The following is a 15,891-nucleotide window of genomic DNA, read 5'->3' on the forward strand; positions in this document are numbered from 1 at the left end:
CACCACGTAGATACAGACACCCGTTTCCCGAGGTGAGTCTCCAAAACTACTGCAGGTGCGTCGGTCGTGCAGTCACACGACGTGAAGCACCCGGTAACTGTAGGAGGTGTGCACTGGGATAAACCCTGTAAGCCCGCAGACCTTCCCGGGCAAATGCAAACTTGGGGACGCAGGCTCAAAGCACCCAGGCGTCCCCGCTGCAGCGTGCCCTGACGCTTACCTACCGAACGAAGGAGAAGAACAGTGACAAAGGGAGACGGTACCTCTTTATCAGAAAAGAAATCGGCCTCGTCCGGTTCTCCGCTTTGGGGCACGGTCACGTGGCCTGTAAGAAGGAGTCACACGTACATCAATGGGGACACGAACCTCTGGGAACTTCAAACCCCCCCTCCTCGCCTCACCTATCCCCAGCTCATGCGTGCTTCAGTGCAACCAAGGGGCACAAAAGGAGGTCAGGGGGCTAAAGCACTTCCTGGAAGGAGAAGCGCCGTCGTGCTGGGATCTCTGTGAGGACAGGTGGCAAAGGCCAACCGCCCCAAAGGGGACGGATACTGTGCCAGGACCTACACCTTTCAGGTGTTCCACAGTAGGCGTTCTGTTTAAGGGAGGCAGTGGGCATCGAATCCAGGAAGTCCTGCATGCTAAGCATGCATCCACTCTACCGCAGAGCTGCGCTGCTCCCTCCGAAAATTGAGTTTCTGGACAGACGCCTGATCAAGACAAGAGAGGGACAGAAAACCCCCAGACGTGTACACTAGCTTACCGAACGTGTCAGCTGGGCCAGCTCCATCAACACAGCTCAACGTGTCATGCGCTGTTACTGGCCCTGGAGCAAGTCCAAACGTCTGGCTATCGGTTGCTGGCTCAGTCGCCAACCCCTAGGAACACAGAGGGCAATTAAACAAGAACCGAACGCCAGAAACCATCACATTCACGCACGGGGTCTTTCCCCCAGTTAGTCATGGGGACAGCAAGGACGCACGCCACCTCTCAGATCATAAGCCCTCTCCCCTGGGAGGAGCTGCCGATACACATAAAAGGGAGGCCCTTCTCTCGACTCTGCCACCGGGAGGGAGCCAGGAAGACGACTCGCCACGCAGAAGTCTGACCGCTCTCCAACCCAGGGCGGAGGCATACGGCGAACGGCACAAGGGACAGGAGAGCCCGTGGCAGGTCGCTTAGGTCACGGAGCGCTGGGAAGCCCGCACTGGGTCTTCAGAGACACAACCCAGTGCACACAGGGGGAAGCGAGGGCGCTTCCGGGGAAGGGCAGCCTGGGCCAAAGGCTGCGGGGTCAAGCACCAGAGGAAGTCGCAAGGGAAACTACAGCACTGTTACTGGCCATGGGCTGGAAAAGGGCAAAAGCCCCTACGTTCAAGGCCAGACATCCCCTGGTAACTTTCAGATCAGGATGGCCACAGGGAAAAAAGCCAAGATCAAACGACGACAGGAAAGCACCTGACTGCCACAGGGCTCTGTCCGCCTCCAGCGTCCCCTCATAAACGCTAACGGAAAAGAACTGGGCCACACCACGTAGATACAGACACCCGTTTCCCGAGGTGAGTCTCCAAAACTACTGCAGGTGCGTCGGTCGTGCAGTCACACGACGTGAAGCACCCGGTAACTGTAGGAGGTGTGCACTGGGATAAACCCTGTAAGCCCGCAGACCTTCCCGGGCAAATGCAAACTTGGGGACGCAGGCTCAAAGCACCCAGGCGTCCCCGCTGCAGCGTGCCCTGACGCTTACCTACCGAACGAAGGAGAAGAACAGTGACAAAGGGAGACGGTACCTCTTTATCAGAAAAGAAATCGGCCTCGTCCGGTTCTCCGCTTTGGGGCACGGTCACGTGGCCTGTAAGAAGGAGTCACACGTACATCAATGGGGACACGAACCTCTGGGAACTTCAAACCCCCCCTCCTCGCCTCACCTATCCCCAGCTCATGCGTGCTTCAGTGCAACCAAGGGGCACAAAAGGAGGTCAGGGGGCTAAAGCACTTCCTGGAAGGAGAAGCGCCGTCGTGCTGGGATCTCTGTGAGGACAGGTGGCAAAGGCCAACCGCCCCAAAGGGGACGGATACTGTGCCAGGACCTACACCTTTCAGGTGTTCCACAGTAGGCGTTCTGTTTAAGGGAGGCAGTGGGCATCGAATCCAGGAAGTCCTGCATGCTAAGCATGCATCCACTCTACCGCAGAGCTGCGCTGCTCCCTCCGAAAATTGAGTTTCTGGACAGACGCCTGATCAAGACAAGAGAGGGACAGAAAACCCCCAGACGTGTACACTAGCTTACCGAACGTGTCAGCTGGGCCAGCTCCATCAACACAGCTCAACGTGTCATGCGCTGTTACTGGCCCTGGAGCAAGTCCAAACGTCTGGCTATCGGTTGCTGGCTCAGTCGCCAACCCCTAGGAACACAGAGGGCAATTAAACAAGAACCGAACGCCAGAAACCATCACATTCACGCACGGGGTCTTTCCCCCAGTTAGTCATGGGGACAGCAAGGACGCACGCCACCTCTCAGATCATAAGCCCTCTCCCCTGGGAGGAGCTGCCGATACACATAAAAGGGAGGCCCTTCTCTCGACTCTGCCACCGGGAGGGAGCCAGGAAGACGACTCGCCACGCAGAAGTCTGACCGCTCTCCAACCCAGGGCGGAGGCATACGGCGAACGGCACAAGGGACAGGAGAGCCCGTGGCAGGTCGCTTAGGTCACGGAGCGCTGGGAAGCCCGCACTGGGTCTTCAGAGACACAACCCAGTGCACACAGGGGGAAGCGAGGGCGCTTCCGGGGAAGGGCAGCCTGGGCCAAAGGCTGCGGGGTCAAGCACCAGAGGAAGTCGCAAGGGAAACTACAGCACTGTTACTGGCCATGGGCTGGAAAAGGGCAAAAGCCCCTACGTTCAAGGCCAGACATCCCCTGGTAACTTTCAGATCAGGATGGCCACAGGGAAAAAAGCCAAGATCAAACGACGACAGGAAAGCACCTGACTGCCACAGGGCTCTGTCCGCCTCCAGCGTCCCCTCATAAACGCTAACGGAAAAGAACTGGGCCACACCACGTAGATACAGACACCCGTTTCCCGAGGTGAGTCTCCAAAACTACTGCAGGTGCGTCGGTCGTGCAGTCACACGACGTGAAGCACCCGGTAACTGTAGGAGGTGTGCACTGGGATAAACCCTGTAAGCCCGCAGACCTTCCCGGGCAAATGCAAACTTGGGGACGCAGGCTCAAAGCACCCAGGCGTCCCCGCTGCAGCGTGCCCTGACGCTTACCTACCGAACGAAGGAGAAGAACAGTGACAAAGGGAGACGGTACCTCTTTATCAGAAAAGAAATCGGCCTCGTCCGGTTCTCCGCTTTGGGGCACGGTCACGTGGCCTGTAAGAAGGAGTCACACGTACATCAATGGGGACACGAACCTCTGGGAACTTCAAACCCCCCCTCCTCTCCTCACCTATCCCCAGCTCATGCGTGCTTCAGTGCAACCAAGGGGCACAAAAGGAGGTCAGGGGGCTAAAGCACTTCCTGGAAGGAGAAGCGCCGTCGTGCTGGGATCTCTGTGAGGACAGGTGGCAAAGGCCAACCGCCCCAAAGGGGACGGATACTGTGCCAGGACCTACACCTTTCAGGTGTTCCACAGTAGGCGTTCTGTTTAAGGGAGGCAGTGGGCATCGAATCCAGGAAGTCCTGCATGCTAAGCATGCATCCACTCTACCGCAGAGCTGCGCTGCTCCCTCCGAAAATTGAGTTTCTGGACAGACGCCTGATCAAGACAAGAGAGGGACAGAAAACCCCCAGACGTGTACACTAGCTTACCGAACGTGTCAGCTGGGCCAGCTCCATCAACACAGCTCAACGTGTCATGCGCTGTTACTGGCCCTGGAGCAAGTCCAAACGTCTGGCTATCGGTTGCTGGCTCAGTCGCCAACCCCTAGGAACACAGAGGGCAATTAAACAAGAACCGAACGCCAGAAACCATCACATTCACGCACGGGGTCTTTCCCCCAGTTAGTCATGGGGACAGCAAGGACGCACGCCACCTCTCAGATCATAAGCCCTCTCCCCTGGGAGGAGCTGCCGATACACATAAAAGGGAGGCCCTTCTCTCGACTCTGCCACCGGGAGGGAGCCAGGAAGACGACTCGCCACGCAGAAGTCTGACCGCTCTCCAACCCAGGGCGGAGGCATACGGCGAACGGCACAAGGGACAGGAGAGCCCGTGGCAGGTCGCTTAGGTCACGGAGCGCTGGGAAGCCCGCACTGGGTCTTCAGAGACACAACCCAGTGCACACAGGGGGAAGCGAGGGCGCTTCCGGGGAAGGGCAGCCTGGGCCAAAGGCTGCGGGGTCAAGCACCAGAGGAAGTCGCAAGGGAAACTACAGCACTGTTACTGGCCATGGGCTGGAAAAGGGCAAAAGCCCCTACGTTCAAGGCCAGACATCCCCTGGTAACTTTCAGATCAGGATGGCCACAGGGAAAAAAGCCAAGATCAAACGACGACAGGAAAGCACCTGACTGCCACAGGGCTCTGTCCGCCTCCAGCGTCCCCTCATAAACGCTAACGGAAAAGAACTGGGCCACACCACGTAGATACAGACACCCGTTTCCCGAGGTGAGTCTCCAAAACTACTGCAGGTGCGTCGGTCGTGCAGTCACACGACGTGAAGCACCCGGTAACTGTAGGAGGTGTGCACTGGGATAAACCCTGTAAGCCCGCAGACCTTCCCGGGCAAATGCAAACTTGGGGACGCAGGCTCAAAGCACCCAGGCGTCCCCGCTGCAGCGTGCCCTGACGCTTACCTACCGAACGAAGGAGAAGAACAGTGACAAAGGGAGACGGTACCTCTTTATCAGAAAAGAAATCGGCCTCGTCCGGTTCTCCGCTTTGGGGCACGGTCACGTGGCCTGTAAGAAGGAGTCACACGTACATCAATGGGGACACGAACCTCTGGGAACTTCAAACCCCCCCTCCTCGCCTCACCTATCCCCAGCTCATGCGTGCTTCAGTGCAACCAAGGGGCACAAAAGGAGGTCAGGGGGCTAAAGCACTTCCTGGAAGGAGAAGCGCCGTCGTGCTGGGATCTCTGTGAGGACAGGTGGCAAAGGCCAACCGCCCCAAAGGGGACGGATACTGTGCCAGGACCTACACCTTTCAGGTGTTCCACAGTAGGCGTTCTGTTTAAGGGAGGCAGTGGGCATCGAATCCAGGAAGTCCTGCATGCTAAGCATGCATCCACTCTACCGCAGAGCTGCGCTGCTCCCTCCGAAAATTGAGTTTCTGGACAGACGCCTGATCAAGACAAGAGAGGGACAGAAAACCCCCAGACGTGTACACTAGCTTACCGAACGTGTCAGCTGGGCCAGCTCCATCAACACAGCTCAACGTGTCATGCGCTGTTACTGGCCCTGGAGCAAGTCCAAACGTCTGGCTATCGGTTGCTGGCTCAGTCGCCAACCCCTAGGAACACAGAGGGCAATTAAACAAGAACCGAACGCCAGAAACCATCACATTCACGCACGGGGTCTTTCCCCCAGTTAGTCATGGGGACAGCAAGGACGCACGCCACCTCTCAGATCATAAGCCCTCTCCCCTGGGAGGAGCTGCCGATACACATAAAAGGGAGGCCCTTCTCTCGACTCTGCCACCGGGAGGGAGCCAGGAAGACGACTCGCCACGCAGAAGTCTGACCGCTCTCCAACCCAGGGCGGAGGCATACGGCGAACGGCACAAGGGACAGGAGAGCCCGTGGCAGGTCGCTTAGGTCACGGAGCGCTGGGAAGCCCGCACTGGGTCTTCAGAGACACAACCCAGTGCACACAGGGGGAAGCGAGGGCGCTTCCGGGGAAGGGCAGCCTGGGCCAAAGGCTGCGGGGTCAAGCACCAGAGGAAGTCGCAAGGGAAACTACAGCACTGTTACTGGCCATGGGCTGGAAAAGGGCAAAAGCCCCTACGTTCAAGGCCAGACATCCCCTGGTAACTTTCAGATCAGGATGGCCACAGGGAAAAAAGCCAAGATCAAACGACGACAGGAAAGCACCTGACTGCCACAGGGCTCTGTCCGCCTCCAGCGTCCCCTCATAAACGCTAACGGAAAAGAACTGGGCCACACCACGTAGATACAGACACCCGTTTCCCGAGGTGAGTCTCCAAAACTACTGCAGGTGCGTCGGTCGTGCAGTCACACGACGTGAAGCACCCGGTAACTGTAGGAGGTGTGCACTGGGATAAACCCTGTAAGCCCGCAGACCTTCCCGGGCAAATGCAAACTTGGGGACGCAGGCTCAAAGCACCCAGGCGTCCCCGCTGCAGCGTGCCCTGACGCTTACCTACCGAACGAAGGAGAAGAACAGTGACAAAGGGAGACGGTACCTCTTTATCAGAAAAGAAATCGGCCTCGTCCGGTTCTCCGCTTTGGGGCACGGTCACGTGGCCTGTAAGAAGGAGTCACACGTACATCAATGGGGACACGAACCTCTGGGAACTTCAAACCCCCCCTCCTCGCCTCACCTATCCCCAGCTCATGCGTGCTTCAGTGCAACCAAGGGGCACAAAAGGAGGTCAGGGGGCTAAAGCACTTCCTGGAAGGAGAAGCGCCGTCGTGCTGGGATCTCTGTGAGGACAGGTGGCAAAGGCCAACCGCCCCAAAGGGGACGGATACTGTGCCAGGACCTACACCTTTCAGGTGTTCCACAGTAGGCGTTCTGTTTAAGGGAGGCAGTGGGCATCGAATCCAGGAAGTCCTGCATGCTAAGCATGCATCCACTCTACCGCAGAGCTGCGCTGCTCCCTCCGAAAATTGAGTTTCTGGACAGACGCCTGATCAAGACAAGAGAGGGACAGAAAACCCCCAGACGTGTACACTAGCTTACCGAACGTGTCAGCTGGGCCAGCTCCATCAACACAGCTCAACGTGTCATGCGCTGTTACTGGCCCTGGAGCAAGTCCAAACGTCTGGCTATCGGTTGCTGGCTCAGTCGCCAACCCCTAGGAACACAGAGGGCAATTAAACAAGAACCGAACGCCAGAAACCATCACATTCACGCACGGGGTCTTTCCCCCAGTTAGTCATGGGGACAGCAAGGACGCACGCCACCTCTCAGATCATAAGCCCTCTCCCCTGGGAGGAGCTGCCGATACACATAAAAGGGAGGCCCTTCTCTCGACTCTGCCACCGGGAGGGAGCCAGGAAGACGACTCGCCACGCAGAAGTCTGACCGCTCTCCAACCCAGGGCGGAGGCATACGGCGAACGGCACAAGGGACAGGAGAGCCCGTGGCAGGTCGCTTAGGTCACGGAGCGCTGGGAAGCCCGCACTGGGTCTTCAGAGACACAACCCAGTGCACACAGGGGGAAGCGAGGGCGCTTCCGGGGAAGGGCAGCCTGGGCCAAAGGCTGCGGGGTCAAGCACCAGAGGAAGTCGCAAGGGAAACTACAGCACTGTTACTGGCCATGGGCTGGAAAAGGGCAAAAGCCCCTACGTTCAAGGCCAGACATCCCCTGGTAACTTTCAGATCAGGATGGCCACAGGGAAAAAAGCCAAGATCAAACGACGACAGGAAAGCACCTGACTGCCACAGGGCTCTGTCCGCCTCCAGCGTCCCCTCATAAACGCTAACGGAAAAGAACTGGGCCACACCACGTAGATACAGACACCCGTTTCCCGAGGTGAGTCTCCAAAACTACTGCAGGTGCGTCGGTCGTGCAGTCACACGACGTGAAGCACCCGGTAACTGTAGGAGGTGTGCACTGGGATAAACCCTGTAAGCCCGCAGACCTTCCCGGGCAAATGCAAACTTGGGGACGCAGGCTCAAAGCACCCAGGCGTCCCCGCTGCAGCGTGCCCTGACGCTTACCTACCGAACGAAGGAGAAGAACAGTGACAAAGGGAGACGGTACCTCTTTATCAGAAAAGAAATCGGCCTCGTCCGGTTCTCCGCTTTGGGGCACGGTCACGTGGCCTGTAAGAAGGAGTCACACGTACATCAATGGGGACACGAACCTCTGGGAACTTCAAACCCCCCCTCCTCTCCTCACCTATCCCCAGCTCATGCGTGCTTCAGTGCAACCAAGGGGCACAAAAGGAGGTCAGGGGGCTAAAGCACTTCCTGGAAGGAGAAGCGCCGTCGTGCTGGGATCTCTGTGAGGACAGGTGGCAAAGGCCAACCGCCCCAAAGGGGACGGATACTGTGCCAGGACCTACACCTTTCAGGTGTTCCACAGTAGGCGTTCTGTTTAAGGGAGGCAGTGGGCATCGAATCCAGGAAGTCCTGCATGCTAAGCATGCATCCACTCTACCGCAGAGCTGCGCTGCTCCCTCCGAAAATTGAGTTTCTGGACAGACGCCTGATCAAGACAAGAGAGGGACAGAAAACCCCCAGACGTGTACACTAGCTTACCGAACGTGTCAGCTGGGCCAGCTCCATCAACACAGCTCAACGTGTCATGCGCTGTTACTGGCCCTGGAGCAAGTCCAAACGTCTGGCTATCGGTTGCTGGCTCAGTCGCCAACCCCTAGGAACACAGAGGGCAATTAAACAAGAACCGAACGCCAGAAACCATCACATTCACGCACGGGGTCTTTCCCCCAGTTAGTCATGGGGACAGCAAGGACGCACGCCACCTCTCAGATCATAAGCCCTCTCCCCTGGGAGGAGCTGCCGATACACATAAAAGGGAGGCCCTTCTCTCGACTCTGCCACCGGGAGGGAGCCAGGAAGACGACTCGCCACGCAGAAGTCTGACCGCTCTCCAACCCAGGGCGGAGGCATACGGCGAACGGCACAAGGGACAGGAGAGCCCGTGGCAGGTCGCTTAGGTCACGGAGCGCTGGGAAGCCCGCACTGGGTCTTCAGAGACACAACCCAGTGCACACAGGGGGAAGCGAGGGCGCTTCCGGGGAAGGGCAGCCTGGGCCAAAGGCTGCGGGGTCAAGCACCAGAGGAAGTCGCAAGGGAAACTACAGCACTGTTACTGGCCATGGGCTGGAAAAGGGCAAAAGCCCCTACGTTCAAGGCCAGACATCCCCTGGTAACTTTCAGATCAGGATGGCCACAGGGAAAAAAGCCAAGATCAAACGACGACAGGAAAGCACCTGACTGCCACAGGGCTCTGTCCGCCTCCAGCGTCCCCTCATAAACGCTAACGGAAAAGAACTGGGCCACACCACGTAGATACAGACACCCGTTTCCCGAGGTGAGTCTCCAAAACTACTGCAGGTGCGTCGGTCGTGCAGTCACACGACGTGAAGCACCCGGTAACTGTAGGAGGTGTGCACTGGGATAAACCCTGTAAGCCCGCAGACCTTCCCGGGCAAATGCAAACTTGGGGACGCAGGCTCAAAGCACCCAGGCGTCCCCGCTGCAGCGTGCCCTGACGCTTACCTACCGAACGAAGGAGAAGAACAGTGACAAAGGGAGACGGTACCTCTTTATCAGAAAAGAAATCGGCCTCGTCCGGTTCTCCGCTTTGGGGCACGGTCACGTGGCCTGTAAGAAGGAGTCACACGTACATCAATGGGGACACGAACCTCTGGGAACTTCAAACCCCCCCTCCTCGCCTCACCTATCCCCAGCTCATGCGTGCTTCAGTGCAACCAAGGGGCACAAAAGGAGGTCAGGGGGCTAAAGCACTTCCTGGAAGGAGAAGCGCCGTCGTGCTGGGATCTCTGTGAGGACAGGTGGCAAAGGCCAACCGCCCCAAAGGGGACGGATACTGTGCCAGGACCTACACCTTTCAGGTGTTCCACAGTAGGCGTTCTGTTTAAGGGAGGCAGTGGGCATCGAATCCAGGAAGTCCTGCATGCTAAGCATGCATCCACTCTACCGCAGAGCTGCGCTGCTCCCTCCGAAAATTGAGTTTCTGGACAGACGCCTGATCAAGACAAGAGAGGGACAGAAAACCCCCAGACGTGTACACTAGCTTACCGAACGTGTCAGCTGGGCCAGCTCCATCAACACAGCTCAACGTGTCATGCGCTGTTACTGGCCCTGGAGCAAGTCCAAACGTCTGGCTATCGGTTGCTGGCTCAGTCGCCAACCCCTAGGAACACAGAGGGCAATTAAACAAGAACCGAACGCCAGAAACCATCACATTCACGCACGGGGTCTTTCCCCCAGTTAGTCATGGGGACAGCAAGGACGCACGCCACCTCTCAGATCATAAGCCCTCTCCCCTGGGAGGAGCTGCCGATACACATAAAAGGGAGGCCCTTCTCTCGACTCTGCCACCGGGAGGGAGCCAGGAAGACGACTCGCCACGCAGAAGTCTGACCGCTCTCCAACCCAGGGCGGAGGCATACGGCGAACGGCACAAGGGACAGGAGAGCCCGTGGCAGGTCGCTTAGGTCACGGAGCGCTGGGAAGCCCGCACTGGGTCTTCAGAGACACAACCCAGTGCACACAGGGGGAAGCGAGGGCGCTTCCGGGGAAGGGCAGCCTGGGCCAAAGGCTGCGGGGTCAAGCACCAGAGGAAGTCGCAAGGGAAACTACAGCACTGTTACTGGCCATGGGCTGGAAAAGGGCAAAAGCCCCTACGTTCAAGGCCAGACATCCCCTGGTAACTTTCAGATCAGGATGGCCACAGGGAAAAAAGCCAAGATCAAACGACGACAGGAAAGCACCTGACTGCCACAGGGCTCTGTCCGCCTCCAGCGTCCCCTCATAAACGCTAACGGAAAAGAACTGGGCCACACCACGTAGATACAGACACCCGTTTCCCGAGGTGAGTCTCCAAAACTACTGCAGGTGCGTCGGTCGTGCAGTCACACGACGTGAAGCACCCGGTAACTGTAGGAGGTGTGCACTGGGATAAACCCTGTAAGCCCGCAGACCTTCCCGGGCAAATGCAAACTTGGGGACGCAGGCTCAAAGCACCCAGGCGTCCCCGCTGCAGCGTGCCCTGACGCTTACCTACCGAACGAAGGAGAAGAACAGTGACAAAGGGAGACGGTACCTCTTTATCAGAAAAGAAATCGGCCTCGTCCGGTTCTCCGCTTTGGGGCACGGTCACGTGGCCTGTAAGAAGGAGTCACACGTACATCAATGGGGACACGAACCTCTGGGAACTTCAAACCCCCCCTCCTCGCCTCACCTATCCCCAGCTCATGCGTGCTTCAGTGCAACCAAGGGGCACAAAAGGAGGTCAGGGGGCTAAAGCACTTCCTGGAAGGAGAAGCGCCGTCGTGCTGGGATCTCTGTGAGGACAGGTGGCAAAGGCCAACCGCCCCAAAGGGGACGGATACTGTGCCAGGACCTACACCTTTCAGGTGTTCCACAGTAGGCGTTCTGTTTAAGGGAGGCAGTGGGCATCGAATCCAGGAAGTCCTGCATGCTAAGCATGCATCCACTCTACCGCAGAGCTGCGCTGCTCCCTCCGAAAATTGAGTTTCTGGACAGACGCCTGATCAAGACAAGAGAGGGACAGAAAACCCCCAGACGTGTACACTAGCTTACCGAACGTGTCAGCTGGGCCAGCTCCATCAACACAGCTCAACGTGTCATGCGCTGTTACTGGCCCTGGAGCAAGTCCAAACGTCTGGCTATCGGTTGCTGGCTCAGTCGCCAACCCCTAGGAACACAGAGGGCAATTAAACAAGAACCGAACGCCAGAAACCATCACATTCACGCACGGGGTCTTTCCCCCAGTTAGTCATGGGGACAGCAAGGACGCACGCCACCTCTCAGATCATAAGCCCTCTCCCCTGGGAGGAGCTGCCGATACACATAAAAGGGAGGCCCTTCTCTCGACTCTGCCACCGGGAGGGAGCCAGGAAGACGACTCGCCACGCAGAAGTCTGACCGCTCTCCAACCCAGGGCGGAGGCATACGGCGAACGGCACAAGGGACAGGAGAGCCCGTGGCAGGTCGCTTAGGTCACGGAGCGCTGGGAAGCCCGCACTGGGTCTTCAGAGACACAACCCAGTGCACACAGGGGGAAGCGAGGGTGCTTCCGGGGAAGGGCAGCCTGGGCCAAAGGCTGCGGGGTCAAGCACCAGAGGAAGTCGCAAGGGAAACTACAGCACTGTTACTGGCCATGGGCTGGAAAAGGGCAAAAGCCCCTACGTTCAAGGCCAGACATCCCCTGGTAACTTTCAGATCAGGATGGCCACAGGGAAAAAAGCCAAGATCAAACGACGACAGGAAAGCACCTGACTGCCACAGGGCTCTGTCCGCCTCCAGCGTCCCCTCATAAACGCTAACGGAAAAGAACTGGGCCACACCACGTAGATACAGACACCCGTTTCCCGAGGTGAGTCTCCAAAACTACTGCAGGTGCGTCGGTCGTGCAGTCACACGACGTGAAGCACCCGGTAACTGTAGGAGGTGTGCACTGGGATAAACCCTGTAAGCCCGCAGACCTTCCCGGGCAAATGCAAACTTGGGGACGCAGGCTCAAAGCACCCAGGCGTCCCCGCTGCAGCGTGCCCTGACGCTTACCTACCGAACGAAGGAGAAGAACAGTGACAAAGGGAGACGGTACCTCTTTATCAGAAAAGAAATCGGCCTCGTCCGGTTCTCCGCTTTGGGGCACGGTCACGTGGCCTGTAAGAAGGAGTCACACGTACATCAATGGGGACACGAACCTCTGGGAACTTCAAACCCCCCCTCCTCTCCTCACCTATCCCCAGCTCATGCGTGCTTCAGTGCAACCAAGGGGCACAAAAGGAGGTCAGGGGGCTAAAGCACTTCCTGGAAGGAGAAGCGCCGTCGTGCTGGGATCTCTGTGAGGACAGGTGGCAAAGGCCAACCGCCCCAAAGGGGACGGATACTGTGCCAGGACCTACACCTTTCAGGTGTTCCACAGTAGGCGTTCTGTTTAAGGGAGGCAGTGGGCATCGAATCCAGGAAGTCCTGCATGCTAAGCATGCATCCACTCTACCGCAGAGCTGCGCTGCTCCCTCCGAAAATTGAGTTTCTGGACAGACGCCTGATCAAGACAAGAGAGGGACAGAAAACCCCCAGACGTGTACACTAGCTTACCGAACGTGTCAGCTGGGCCAGCTCCATCAACACAGCTCAACGTGTCATGCGCTGTTACTGGCCCTGGAGCAAGTCCAAACGTCTGGCTATCGGTTGCTGGCTCAGTCGCCAACCCCTAGGAACACAGAGGGCAATTAAACAAGAACCGAACGCCAGAAACCATCACATTCACGCACGGGGTCTTTCCCCCAGTTAGTCATGGGGACAGCAAGGACGCACGCCACCTCTCAGATCATAAGCCCTCTCCCCTGGGAGGAGCTGCCGATACACATAAAAGGGAGGCCCTTCTCTCGACTCTGCCACCGGGAGGGAGCCAGGAAGACGACTCGCCACGCAGAAGTCTGACCGCTCTCCAACCCAGGGCGGAGGCATACGGCGAACGGCACAAGGGACAGGAGAGCCCGTGGCAGGTCGCTTAGGTCACGGAGCGCTGGGAAGCCCGCACTGGGTCTTCAGAGACACAACCCAGTGCACACAGGGGGAAGCGAGGGCGCTTCCGGGGAAGGGCAGCCTGGGCCAAAGGCTGCGGGGTCAAGCACCAGAGGAAGTCGCAAGGGAAACTACAGCACTGTTACTGGCCATGGGCTGGAAAAGGGCAAAAGCCCCTACGTTCAAGGCCAGACATCCCCTGGTAACTTTCAGATCAGGATGGCCACAGGGAAAAAAGCCAAGATCAAACGACGACAGGAAAGCACCTGACTGCCACAGGGCTCTGTCCGCCTCCAGCGTCCCCTCATAAACGCTAACGGAAAAGAACTGGGCCACACCACGTAGATACAGACACCCGTTTCCCGAGGTGAGTCTCCAAAACTACTGCAGGTGCGTCGGTCGTGCAGTCACACGACGTGAAGCACCCGGTAACTGTAGGAGGTGTGCACTGGGATAAACCCTGTAAGCCCGCAGACCTTCCCGGGCAAATGCAAACTTGGGGACGCAGGCTCAAAGCACCCAGGCGTCCCCGCTGCAGCGTGCCCTGACGCTTACCTACCGAACGAAGGAGAAGAACAGTGACAAAGGGAGACGGTACCTCTTTATCAGAAAAGAAATCGGCCTCGTCCGGTTCTCCGCTTTGGGGCACGGTCACGTGGCCTGTAAGAAGGAGTCACACGTACATCAATGGGGACACGAACCTCTGGGAACTTCAAACCCCCCCTCCTCGCCTCACCTATCCCCAGCTCATGCGTGCTTCAGTGCAACCAAGGGGCACAAAAGGAGGTCAGGGGGCTAAAGCACTTCCTGGAAGGAGAAGCGCCGTCGTGCTGGGATCTCTGTGAGGACAGGTGGCAAAGGCCAACCGCCCCAAAGGGGACGGATACTGTGCCAGGACCTACACCTTTCAGGTGTTCCACAGTAGGCGTTCTGTTTAAGGGAGGCAGTGGGCATCGAATCCAGGAAGTCCTGCATGCTAAGCATGCATCCACTCTACCGCAGAGCTGCGCTGCTCCCTCCGAAAATTGAGTTTCTGGACAGACGCCTGATCAAGACAAGAGAGGGACAGAAAACCCCCAGACGTGTACACTAGCTTACCGAACGTGTCAGCTGGGCCAGCTCCATCAACACAGCTCAACGTGTCATGCGCTGTTACTGGCCCTGGAGCAAGTCCAAACGTCTGGCTATCGGTTGCTGGCTCAGTCGCCAACCCCTAGGAACACAGAGGGCAATTAAACAAGAACCGAACGCCAGAAACCATCACATTCACGCACGGGGTCTTTCCCCCAGTTAGTCATGGGGACAGCAAGGACGCACGCCACCTCTCAGATCATAAGCCCTCTCCCCTGGGAGGAGCTGCCGATACACATAAAAGGGAGGCCCTTCTCTCGACTCTGCCACCGGGAGGGAGCCAGGAAGACGACTCGCCACGCAGAAGTCTGACCGCTCTCCAACCCAGGGCGGAGGCATACGGCGAACGGCACAAGGGACAGGAGAGCCCGTGGCAGGTCGCTTAGGTCACGGAGCGCTGGGAAGCCCGCACTGGGTCTTCAGAGACACAACCCAGTGCACACAGGGGGAAGCGAGGGCGCTTCCGGGGAAGGGCAGCCTGGGCCAAAGGCTGCGGGGTCAAGCACCAGAGGAAGTCGCAAGGGAAACTACAGCACTGTTACTGGCCATGGGCTGGAAAAGGGCAAAAGCCCGTACATTCAAGGCCAGACTTCCCTTCATAACTTTCAAATGAAGATAGCTATGAAAAGGAGAAAGAATGCAAGGAAACCTAACCTCCATTCGTAAGTACCATGTTTCAATGTTCTTTAATAAAATATTATTTCAAGACCCCAAATGAATGTGTTTAGATACAATCAGTGGTTTGATTAGATCAGTGTGGCTTATTATAAAATTACGTCATGTTGTCTTGTGACATTAAGGAAAGAATAATTTCTCAGTAATACATTAAAAATTGTAGTTAAAACGTTTAATCCACAAATGGAAATGAGAGACTGCAATGTGAAAACAAACCCCTCTTTATTTTTTATTAATGTGTAATACTTAAACTTTAAAATAATGGGAAAAATATTAACAAGAGAAAATACCTCCATATTGTAAGAAGATTTTTCTTTCACTTCTTCAGATGGGCACATTGATGTAGCATCTGTAGAATGCAGTGAGACATACATTAATGAGAGTATCTGTAGTATAAACTGATACCCCAGTAGGCGTCTATACTGTTTTGTAGGTAGTTCAATAGAAATCTGCAGAAAAGAAGTTGAAAGACAGCATTTTCTGGACAAAATATTAAATCAGTTAATGTATATTTCAAAATGCACACTAATAATTCATGTAAAAAGAAAGGGTATGAAACTTAGATTTCCACACTGTAGTTTTGTAACATTTAAAGCCTTTTTATATGAAGGTACCGGTGATTCAATCCAGGGAAGCCTTCATGCTAAGTAAGCATGTATTCTATTTACAACTCACCT

General features: G+C 56.6%; 1 protein-coding gene across 1 annotated transcript in view; it reads right to left on the reverse strand.

Moving 5' to 3' along the window:
- LOC140685639 (actin, cytoplasmic 1-like) overlaps positions 1–14,612 on the reverse strand; it is a 64,156-nt gene extending 49,544 nt beyond the window's left edge. The window contains exons 1-20 of the mRNA XM_072937526.1: positions 14,507–14,612; positions 14,007–14,068; positions 12,980–13,094; positions 12,480–12,541; positions 11,453–11,567; positions 10,953–11,014; positions 9,926–10,040; positions 9,426–9,487; positions 8,399–8,513; positions 7,899–7,960; positions 6,872–6,986; positions 6,372–6,433; positions 5,345–5,459; positions 4,845–4,906; positions 3,818–3,932; positions 3,318–3,379; positions 2,291–2,405; positions 1,791–1,852; positions 764–878; positions 264–325 (exon numbers count right to left, since the gene is read on the reverse strand). The gene's annotated coding sequence lies outside the window, so the exon portion shown is untranslated. The remainder of the gene's footprint in view (positions 1–263; positions 326–763; positions 879–1,790; positions 1,853–2,290; positions 2,406–3,317; positions 3,380–3,817; positions 3,933–4,844; positions 4,907–5,344; positions 5,460–6,371; positions 6,434–6,871; positions 6,987–7,898; positions 7,961–8,398; positions 8,514–9,425; positions 9,488–9,925; positions 10,041–10,952; positions 11,015–11,452; positions 11,568–12,479; positions 12,542–12,979; positions 13,095–14,006; positions 14,069–14,506) is intronic.
- Positions 14,613–15,891: the final 1,279 nt, after the last annotated feature.

The sequence above is a fragment of the Vicugna pacos genome, chromosome 15 (genome assembly GCF_048564905.1).
Source record: "Vicugna pacos chromosome 15, VicPac4, whole genome shotgun sequence".
NCBI lineage: Eukaryota > Metazoa > Chordata > Mammalia > Artiodactyla > Camelidae > Vicugna > Vicugna pacos.